Here is a 12,005-nt window from a genome sequence, read left to right on the forward strand (position 1 = left end):
CCCAGATTTAAAATTAAGTAACCGTTTTTGATTGGATGGCATATGATAAATAGATAGACAACCGGACGGATAGATTAATACCCTGGTGACTTTTAGAAGTAACAAAGTAAACTCCCAGTCGGGAATATCCGTCGACCGCAGTATGCCGATAGCGAATAAAACTGGTTGCCATGGTATCTAAGACCGACGCCTTTTGAGAATAGGCAGCAGGATACCGATCATTGATATCCCTTCAGTGCCTTCATAATGGGTCGCTAAAGCAACCCTTCAACACCCATAACGAAGGGACAAAAATAGGCACCACGGTGAGAACAGTAGGCGACACAAGTTGTAGTCATACCCACCGCACCCGAGTTAGAGCAGGGTCCAGGAAAAGCTCATCAATTATAATATTTCCTCCAATGTTCAGCGCAGTGAAACACCTGAGTCAGGGAAGTACAAGGAAGAATTCTGATCCGGAAGAATTGAAGTTAAAAATTAAACGTATGCCAACCAATGAAGAAAGTGGTGCAAACATAACGATAGATCGCAAAAGGAAAATAAAAGTATTGGCAAAAAGTCCTAAAACTACTCCCCTGACGATAAGGTAGTCAATACAAATAACTCCCAATTATACACCCAGAATAAATGCGAACAAACAAAATGGTGTGAAATGTTATCCAAAAACCAAAAAGGCGTGGCGCTGACATCAAGTGACCCGACGGCCAAACGAAAAAACGTGATGGTTGGACCACAGTGAACCATCAAATTCTCACGTTGGAGTTGAAAGAGTCCAGTGAATGCAAGGCAAAAGGTTTCCGCAACCAAACAAAAACTTTACCTTGAGAGAATGCCACGGTGTGTGTTCATAGCCATGAGATCTCCATTCAGTACAATGACTTAGACGAGGTTACATCTAAGACAGAAATATATACTCCACAAAAAATATGACTAGCGGTTTCGTCCAGGGCAGAGGCAACTCATCAGACGCTGTGTCACCTCTACTCTGAGGCTCCTGACGCCAATTTGTAACCACTTTGGTCACGTTGTTCCCAGGGCAGAGGTGAGGCAGCGTTTGATGAGTTGCCTCTGGCTGTTACACCAAGTGGTTCATCAACTTGTGCTCAAGGTATGGGACAGCGAATCAATGCCTAACGATTGGCAACGAGGCATTATCTGTCTCATACATAAAAAGGGAGATATCACACAGTGCAGCAATTATAGAGGTATCACGTTGCTGAGTACCATCTATAAGATATTCTCCACCATCTTGCTAGGCCGGATAGCCCCATACGCCCAGAACATCATTGGCCCATACCAAAGAGGCTTCACTCCAGGCAAATAAGCAACAGATCAGATTTTCTCTCTGCGGCAGGCGATGGAAAAACTGTTGGAATATGGACAACAGTTGCACCATCTGATCATCGACTTTAAAGCCGCCTATGATAGCATAGCCAGGGTAAAACTGTACACGCCCATGAGAGAATTCGGTATCCCGACGAAATTAATATGACTGACTAGGCTGACCCTGACCAATGTGCAAGGCCAGATAAAAGCAGCAGGATCACTCTCAAGACCATTCGACATCAACAACGGTCTACGACAAGGGGATGCGCTATCATGCGTCCTCTTTAACCTGGCCCTCGAGAAAGTGATCCGTGATGCTGAGGTGAATGCAAGAGGTACGATCCTCTTCAAGTCCATCCAACTACTGGCCTATGCTGACGATATCGACATCATGGGAAGAACCACCCGAGACGTACAAACTGCCTTCATCCAGATCGAGCAGGCGCTGATTGGCGCGAGATCTTGGGCTGCACATCAATGAAGGCAAGACAAAATATATGGTGCTGACGTTACCGAAGACGTATCAACCAAGAACATCAAACCGCACTGGTCAAACACAAACACGAACAAGAATAAGGATAGGAGAATACAACTTTGAGACCGTTGACACTTTCTCCTATCTAGGGTCGAAAATCACAACCGATAACAACTACGATGATGAAATCCGCGCACGGTTGTTGTCAGCCAACAGAGTTTATTTCAGCTTACAAAGACTGTTCCGCTCGAAACGTCTCACCATAGGGTCAAAGCTCTTACTGTACAAGACTATGATCTTGCCAGTCCTCACGTATTCCTCGGAAACTTGGGTTCTTAGCAAGAAAAATTGCTCTCTTGGTCTTGGTCGCGTTCGAGAGAAGAATCCTCCGAAGAATTTTTGGCCCCCTACATGAGGATGGACGATTCCGTAGCCTACACAATGACGAAATCTATGAGCGATACCATGACCGTCCGGTTGTGGATAAAATCCGGCTCAATAGGTTACGGTGGGCGGGTCACTTAATCCGTATGGATGAAGATGATTCCACCCGGAAAGTCTATAAGGGCAATATCTATGGTAGGAAAAGAAGACGAGGCAGATCCTGCCTAAGATGGAGCGATGGCGTGGACCAGGACGCCAGACAGCTTTTAGGAATATCGAATTGGTGGACCTCGGCGCAAAACCGGGATGTCTGGAGTTCCTTATTAAGGCAGGCCTAGACCGGATACCGGTTGTTGCGCCGTTGATGATGATGAATTAAATTTTGATACAAAGTAAAATTTCTTGTGCAGAAACAGTTAGGATGTTTGGGTGAGTAGACTGACAAAAGCGAATGAATGCAAGTGATGCAGACAATTTAAAGGAGGCTGAGAATTGGCTGAAAAAGAAAAGTCCCTCGGATCACCATCACCAATGAAAACCACATTAAAATAGGGGATAATTGAGGCTCAAAAATCGTTGATTAATCATTAGGGACTAGTTATATTTCAAAACTATCAGTCAACACCGTTTGCGTGAAGCTATTTGCTTGACGAAACCGAAATCTCTGCCAACTAGGTAGGTCAATAAAATTGATGTAGTAATATAGGTTTTAATATCGACCGTTATATTGGAAAGTTTGATGGAAACCCTGCTAATGTTAACAAAATCATGGCAGTTCAAAGTTGCCCTTTTAGCGTCAAATTACCGCTACCTAACAAATAAAATGTCAGTCTCAGAGCAAATCTAATATCGACTATCCTCGATGCATATATATATACTATGAGCTATGTAAAAGCGCACAGCTTCCGGTTTTCGATTTGTTTTACTCGTCTTTGGTAGTGAAAAACCATTTGCGATGAGGAGTACTGTCCTATCTGATATTTAGCAGGAAACTTGTAGAGCATTTTATGCAATTCTGAAATACAATCATATGGATGGAATTTAAGCCTCTAGACCTCTCTGCACTATCACTAAATATCATTACACAAACACTTCAAATAGTAGCTCATTTGTTCCGACGATATACAATAAACATATATTCAAATTTTAATATTAGTGAAATTCTCAAACAACTCTGCATCCCTTTGTAATATGGTTTAAAGTAAGGCTGCTTTTTGTTTTGTATTTCTGGTTAGAAGCTTTTCACTTTGTTATATTTTAGCTGTTTATTATAAATCCTTATGTATTTTTCGTTGATTTTTTCTGGTTGAATCTATAATCCATGCAAAAAGGCTAAAAATGGTTTTGTTAAGATATTTGTTTTCTTTTGTGGATATCTTTTGCAGATTTTATTGTAAAATTCAACATGATTCGATTTTCATTTGTATAGATTTTGCGAATGAAGATCGGCATCGATTTATTTATTTATTTATTTCTTTTTTTAAATTAAATTTGTCATGTTTTATAATGAATGAGTATAATTTATTTGAAGAGTTTTCAAATGTGTTTATATTTTTTTACAATTTGTCTTTTGATTTGGTTTAAAAACGGCAGTTTCCTCTGGTATTGGTTACAGTTCTAATTTGCGTAACAAAATGTAATATTTTAAGGAAAAACATCAATTTTCGGATGGTTCCGTTATATATTATTGTTTCTGCTTTTATATCGTTCATGTTTTTTTTCTTTGTACGTTTTGAGTGGTCTATGTCATGTATATTATTTTATTAGATTTCGAATACTCTTGTAAAGATTTTTTGTTTTTGGGATAGATATTCTTTTGGTTTCATGCTATTTTGTTCTTTAAAAATTTATTTCCTGCATTTGCTTAGCATATGTATGTATTAGAATAGGTTAAAATTTATTTTACGTTTGTAATTAGCCTAAAAATTATTTTCATATCCAAATATTCTTTAAAATTACTTCTGAGGTCCAAATGTTGTTTCGAATTTATTCAATTAATAATTCACTCTAACATTATATTCATCAAAAATTCAAACAAAAATTTAATTTTCTTCATCTTTTTTCCTTAAAGTTGTATTAAATTTCGAATATTTTAATTATCTTTATTAAATTCATTTTCATCAAATGTTAATCAACTATTTACGATGCGCCCACGTCTTATGTATTGAATGTGATCTATCAAATCAAAGAATTTCAGGCAAAAAAATGAGAGAAAATTCGTTAGAAATGTTTCGTGCTCTAAATTAGAGAAGGTTGACTATTAGGTGAATAACGTGTCGGTTATGAATGTATTTATATCACATTTCTATAATTTTTTTTTCCGAGGACGTAAAATAACTTATCTGAGCGTGCACTTAAACTTTAATCCGATTTTAGATTAGATCATTCTTAGTACAATCTAAATAAAATAAATACTCACGCAGACTTTTCTTTTTTGAATCTTATTTTCGCATTTAACTAAATTAAATTACAAAATACTTAAATCGACTGGAATTCAGAACTAATTTTCATTAAAAATTTAGAAAATCGTTCCAACTTGCTTGCAATCACAGACCGTTCCATCTTACTATGATATCTCGATTCCTTACACTTATTAAACTTGATGAATCAAAAAGGTCAATATAAGTATTACAGAAAGTAGAGAAAATATTATAAAAGGGTTGTTGTAAATAGCATCCTTCTTAATTTCATTTCATCACATTTGCTTTGCAGTCCCATATGTTTCATTGCCTAATTATTATCAAACAGCCAAAAGGAAGGGGAAGGACGAGAAGAATACAACTTTTAAAAAGACACAATTGTATTGCAAGAATTATGATTTTTCATTGATAAATATAATTTTAAAGATTGGAGCAATATTTAATTTACTTTATCTTCATTTGCAATTTTAGTTTATTTCAAATGAAATAATTCTATCACAAACTGATATTGGGGTCATAAGCAATAGCACATGGATCCTAACATTTTTTGAAAGGGTTCTAATATATTGCAAGATTGCTTTGCTTTATTGAAAGAAAATCCAATTTATAAATTTACTATCAATAAAGATGAATTTTCGTTCTGAAAAATTTATTACCAATTTTTTAATATGTTTTCTTGTGTTCAAGGGTTACTTTTGAAAGGGACTTTTCTTCTTGGGTTGCATGAAATGAAAGCATCTAAAATTTCTTTAATATTTCATGGTATATAAAAAGTTTCTAATAACAATTGCCCAAATAAATATATTTTCCATTATCTGCTTTCTCAAATCATTTTGATTTTCAACCCACACCAATCGGTTCCAAACAAACTCTTACACAACAGAAACAATCAGGTATGCTCAATTTTAACTAGAAAATATTCTGTTTCAAATTTTCTAACTTATCAACAGTCAACTAGTATCACGCAGGCCATTTATTTGAATTAGACGAAATATTCTTGCATAATCGCTAGTAATTTGTTATGTCTTACTCTTAAGACTTATCTATTCAATTTTAATTGACGACGATTATAATGTTGCAGAAGATTGAGAAATTAAATAATTTTTAAGAAAATTTTCATGATGATAGGGATAAAAACGATGGTTGACAATTATGCTGACTTATTTAATACATTTAAATACTCAAACATAATTTTATTTAGATCTAAAATTGTAGCGAAATTCCCAATAAGAGAGTGTTGTTCCTGTGGTAATAGTATTCACATAACGCATTGTATTTTACTCTGTTTCGTCTGTTTTTTACCTCCATGTAATTTATATAATTTAAGTTTAAACTTTATCTTAATACAAATTATTTAATACTTTTATAATTTTACATATCTCTAATTTGCGTTCGATAGCTCGACAATAAAATATTTTTACTAGATAAAATCAAATGGTCCTAGGAGTCCAATTAATATGGTAAGTTGGAGAATGATCACTAATAATTATTTATAGGTAAAAATATTGTAAATACCTCCAGAACTTCTTTATAAAAACATGTTCCCTAAATCGCGTCGAAGTTCTGGTCGAAAAGCAAAAAAAATAATTTATAAATATTAATACTCCCTATAAAATCCACTACAATGTTTGCGGTAGATATTTCATTTAAAAAAAAAAATTGTGATTCAGCAGATTCTGATTTCTTCAGATAATAAAATATAAGAAAATTTATTATTTGTAGATTGGATGGAATTTCCGCGGAGTTTGTCTGTTTTTTTACCAAATCGACATTTTATTCCGCTTGAAAAATATGTAGCGATGTTCTAGACAATTTTAATTCTGATCGCTCAATTAATTTGTTACTAAATTTAACATTAATACATTTAATTTTTAACATTTAAAGTCATTCGTTGTCTTGAGGCAAAAGGATATGGGTATACACCAAATGAAAAAGAATGCTGAATAATATCATGTAATTATTGCATTCTATGCAAAAAGGGAGGAATTAACACAATTTTAAATGTTTTTATGTAAGTTCAAGGCATTACTATACAATGAGTCGGGAAATAGGAAGTTAAATGCTATTAATTATACAAAACCTGATTTAGTGGAAGTATATAATTAATTTAATTTAATTTAAAAGAAACTATTCGTCATTTCCTCTAATCGGAGATATTCAGATCTGGTTTAGCTTGAAATAAAATAATAATAATAAATTAAATAAAATAAAAGTAAATTAAATAAAATGAAACTTAAAAATAATCGAAACAACGTTGGAACGGTATATTTTATGTTAAATACTGATAGTATTTCGTTAGAATTCTTTTTCCAAAATTAGTTTATCCCGCCCAATTTATTGTTTCACCCTCCTTTATATTTTAAAATAAATACAAAGGGGAAGCATTACTAGCCTATTTCCATTTATTGTATAATTAGTACCTTTAATTTCTCCCATCTCCTAATCGCTTATCTATTGAAACCGATTACTGGAAACTAACATTATTACACTAGATAAGACATTACTTTCTTATTATCCTATTTGATAATAAAGAATAGTAGTCATAAGAAAACTACAAAATTAATAACGTTGAAATATATAGATATTTTATCTTTTTTTCTTTTGTTCACATATCATCTAATATAACTTACAATCCTTTCATTGAGTCTAATAATTCTTATTTTCATTATAAATTTATATACATTACTCCGTCCAGCCATTCTAAGAAATATTCTTAAAATCTAAAATGTTTGGTAAAAAATGGTAATATGTGCCGTGTTGTTTTTTGGTTGCTTTCTATTTTCAGTAATATTAAAATGTATTAAAATTTTGACTAAGTGGATACCATTTTTGGTAAATACAGATAATATAAATATTTATTTTTATTCCTGTTAAAAGTTTTGTTATTCATATTCTATGTGGAATAAAAATGTCCGTAAGTACCACTGTAGGAGAGGTAAGAGAAAGTGCTTTATATTTCGATATTTTGAACCATTTTTATTGAAACCTGGATTTAGTTTCTCGCGAAAACTTGCGAAATCTGCAATGTATTGAAAAGATCTGAAGAAATAAGTTATTTGGAAAGATATTGAAGATATTGTAACATACAAGGAGATAAAAATAAATCTGATTAAATATTTGAGAAAAATGATATTTAAAAACTGAAAACCATTACCAGAATAAGTCGGAATGCCTGAAGCTTGATGTACGGAATTTCATAACTCCAACAATTTGACAATGACACATGTATTTATGATCTCCAACTCCGCCGTTCAAATGATGATGACACTATATATGTAGAAATACACAATTTTCACTTTCTATAACTTTGTCAAAAATAGTTGTACTTTTGTACTTCCAGAATGAGTTTAAGGGGGTTTTCAGGTAAATTTCCAAAATATGTCATGTGTTAGGGGCAAGAAGATCTGGCGGGGGAATGAACCGAAGGAAAAGCCCGGGATCGTCCTCTCTACACTGGAGAAGGTGCTAATAGGAGCCTACGCCAAGATGGAGCAGCATACGCGGAGGGCTGCGTGGCCAATGGGGAGCTTGGTCCTTAGTATGCAAACTCTGACTACCTTGGGCACCTTCAGTTTCAAATGAGACCGTTACCCTGGTGGCCGGGCTAGCCAGGGAGGACATTCTTCTCAATTTTAAAAATAAAAAAACTGACAATAGAAAAAGACCGGGCGATGTCAGGCGCATCATCGAAAGACGTGCTGCTGACATCCAGCCAGGAGACAGTTTCCGTCGAGAGCAGTACACTCGGCGCCAGCAGTAGCAACGTGCTGCTAAAACCAGGGACTTCCCGGAGCAAGGTGGCAGATTGACTAGTGGTGGCCTGGAATTCACTGCCGTCAAACTGGGTGTAGCGAGTACCACACATAGTATTCCTAACCCGATACTCTCGACGTCGGCGGATTCCTTAAAAGTGAAAACCGACAAGAACGTAGGTCACCGGAAACTGACTAAGAAGCGAAGGTCCACTGGTGTGCTGCTCAAGAGCCAGTACCAGAAGGCCATCCATATTCTGAGCTAGATTGTTAAGAATAAGGAAGCCGGTACTGTCGACGAGCGGGATGAAAAATACTTCGCACAATACCAGGCGATTGTTGAGGAATACAATAGGAAACGCCTGGCATACGAGCAGAAGGCGAAGACCATTGCTCTAAAACGCAATCGATCTCGAGCAAGCTCACGAGCGGAGCAGAGTGGGCAAGAGCTCAGACGCTAGGCAAAATCTGAAGAAAAGTACGCAGCAACAGTCAGCTGACGAGCCACGAACTGTGGAACCCTCCAGCGACGTGGCCAGGACCGACTTCTGTGTGACGATGGTGGATGGTAATTCCGCTAGCGGCAAACTAGTGCCGCAGGTGTGGACCAGTGTTGAGGCCAGGCTGTTGAAGATGGTCATTGAGCATCTCCTGGACACCGAAGGCAAACACAACGAGATTCATCCCCTGCTTTGCGCACTCGAAGTGAGCCTCGACTAATCTACTTGTCTTCCTCCTAGAGGAAGCCTCCTCGGGTCGGAGGCGACCAAATCATCAAAGGCTCCAAAGCAAACATTTTAATTTTTTATCAGGACAGATCTAGAGAATGTATCCTCACGAGGAAGAGTTTGCACCCTTTTCTGTGTCCGCACCTGAGTTCCACCGACCTAGTCGTGGTCAAACTGGAGCAAGCGGAAGCGGAGAACGTGTATATTTCCTCGGCTTACAGAGTCATCCTTCGATTTTATTATTAATACAAATCTATTAATGTGTAACAGGGACAGTATACCAACCTTCAATTTTCCCAGCTCGTAGAATTATGATGGTTGAGAAGAGGTCGTTAATATCATATCACCCTACTAACCGACAATGGAATTCTTATAGTGGGAAACTGGAGAGCGTCTGACCTAGATCCTTCTCAGATCACAGTTGGATACTTTTCAGTATAGATCTCGCCGCAGCGGCCTCCAAACCCTTCAGAGACTCCAGGAGGATCGAATTAAGAACAAACTCTCCGGTCCGTAAATTGGTAAGATTGGTACGATAGACGAAATGGAACCAAAGGCCGGGGCTCCGGAAAAGGCATTCGATACCGTCTTTAAAGTCTCGTGCTCTACTAAGTACAGCAAGAAGACACTGTCACCTTGGTGGAATGAAGATATCTCCCGCCTCAATATGTTAAGCTGACCAGGGAAATCTTCAACATCTGCTACAGGCATAAATATCGGCAGTAACTCAAGGACTGCCTGAAAATGTGCAAGTCGGCTATCAAGGTCGGCAAGAGTCTTGGTTGGACTATTGTCTGAACATCTTGTTGAGCCTCGAGACAGTGAATCCGTGAATTCTGTCCAAGGAACATAAGAGCCCATCCTTTCATAAAAAGTCGAAAGGCCTCTGGTGAAACCTTGGAGCTGCTGGTTCAAACGCACTTTCCCGCCAGCGAGGAGGGCTGTGAGTCAGAGCCTTGCTTGGAGGGTTTGCGCCTACCCGGCTGTGGGAGTCTACCCAATCAGTAATTATTGAGCATAAGATCGGCTGGGCTATAAGCAGCAGGAAAGGGTTGTGTTGTGGCTTATTGCGATTTACCGGAGCTGTATGTCTTTAGGATACGTACCACAGTCCTGGAGACGCGCACGAGTGGTTTTCATACCGGCGTCATCTCTCCGGTGTTCTGGTTAATAGTAATGGACGAAATTTAACCAATATTGGACAGCAGCACAGCGTATGCCGACGACGTGGTGATATTAGTGTCAGGGATGTTTCCGTCCATTATGAGCCACATCATGGAAGGAGCGTTGCGATTGGTGTGCATGTGGACCGCAAGATGCGGACTCGGCATAAATCCAACCAAAACGGAACTGATACTATTCACTACCAAGGCAAGGATACCTGAATTCCACCTTCCACGGCTGAATGACCAAAGATTGGTTTCTTCCTCCAATATAAACCAGGAAGAAGAGAAACCTGGAGATTCCTGATGAGAACGTTGCGCACAATGGAGGTTCGGGGCGGTGTCCAGTCTTCAAAGCGGAACTGGAAAGAGCCAGGACGTGGTTAACATGATTCGCATTTTACAAATCAATATGCACCGGAGTGCAACCGGTTACGAGTTGCTGGCGCAGTTCACTGCGGAGGCCAAAGCTGATTTAGTGCTTATCAGTGAGTAATACCGAAATAAGGACATAGCTTCATGGCACCCTGACATATCAGGTGCCGCTGCCATCTGGGTTCGGGACGGCACCCTCCTTAGGGGCCCAAAGCTAAGGGGACGGCTTTGTTTGGATTCGGTTCGGTTCTAGGGATAACGTTTTTCAGTGTCTATCTTACGCCGAATGAGACGATGCCGGACTTTCGACGCAGGTTTGATGCTCTGGAGGACACTATCTTTGGCACAGAAGGGCGAATCTTCTGGGTGACTGCTAGGGCACTACAATGGAACATGCCTCACCCAGACTTCAGAGCGAAAAGAATTTTCGAAATGGCGGCGAGAACAGAAATGGTAGTTTTAACCACTGGATCCATTCCAACGTTTCGGCGTTCAGGCTGTGAAGGAAACATTCCCAACGTAACTTTCGCATCGGAGTCAGTTGTGGACAGTTCTGGAAGCCTTCTTGGTAAGCGACTATTAATAAATTCCTTTCGAAGTGGTGGATACAAACTCTCGAGGTGCCACCCCGGCGCTCTTTCTGTACATGGAACATTGCGAAGATGAACACCGGGAAGTTTGACGAAATTCTTGGAACAGGTGGGGCCGCGCTGGGGGTATTCCAGATATCTGATAACGCCGGGAAATTCAAAAATGTCCGCACTACGTGTATTATGAGGGGCGGTACGGAAAATAATATCAAAGTTGGCAGAGCAATCCATAAGGCAATTACAGAGTTTGCAAAGGGTACACATATCAAGGAAGATGCGGCGTTCCTGTAGAGAAAGGAGATTGAGGACGCGGAGTTCTGAGGGATAGTCAACCCGTGGAAAGTTCTGTTTGTAAAACAGAGTTCGGGTGAATTTGCGTTGTATAACTTCAAGAGCGCGACAGTCGTGGTGGATACGGAAGGGGGACCAGACTACACAACAATATTCAAGGATGTTTTTGATAAGGGAGTTGAAGAGTGTTAAGGAGGGCTGAATTTAGGAAAAGTCTGAGGAGGAACGTAGGATAAAACCAGACATTTTGGAAGCTCTATTGATAATGTCAATGGAGTGGGAATTGAAACAAAGTATGTCATCGAATATTAAACTCAGGTCTTGGAAGGAGGACAGTAGTGAAAGGAGTTGTCAGTATTCACTACTGATAACTGAAGTTGTCCGCCAAGAGAATAGGAAAAGTATGTTGGGGAAGGTTTAAGCAAATAGCGCAACCAGTGGCATTTATTGACATTGAGTGCCAGCTTGTTGACCGAACATCAACGGACCAAATTCTCAAGG

At 38.4% G+C, this 12,005-nt stretch overlaps 1 long non-coding RNA gene across 1 annotated transcript in view; it reads left to right on the plus strand.

The window, feature by feature from the left end:
* Window positions 1–6,283, plus strand: part of LOC119650437 — a 39,187-nt gene extending 32,904 nt beyond the window's left edge. Inside the window, exon 3 of the long non-coding RNA XR_005249282.1 lies at window positions 4,898–6,283. This is a non-coding gene — a long non-coding RNA (uncharacterized LOC119650437). The remainder of the gene's footprint in view (window positions 1–4,897) is intronic.
* The last annotated feature ends 5,722 nt before the right edge of the window (window positions 6,284–12,005 follow it).

The sequence above is a fragment of the Hermetia illucens genome, chromosome 2, assembly GCF_905115235.1.
Source record: "Hermetia illucens chromosome 2, iHerIll2.2.curated.20191125, whole genome shotgun sequence".
In the NCBI taxonomy this organism is placed as follows: domain Eukaryota; kingdom Metazoa; phylum Arthropoda; class Insecta; order Diptera; family Stratiomyidae; genus Hermetia; species Hermetia illucens.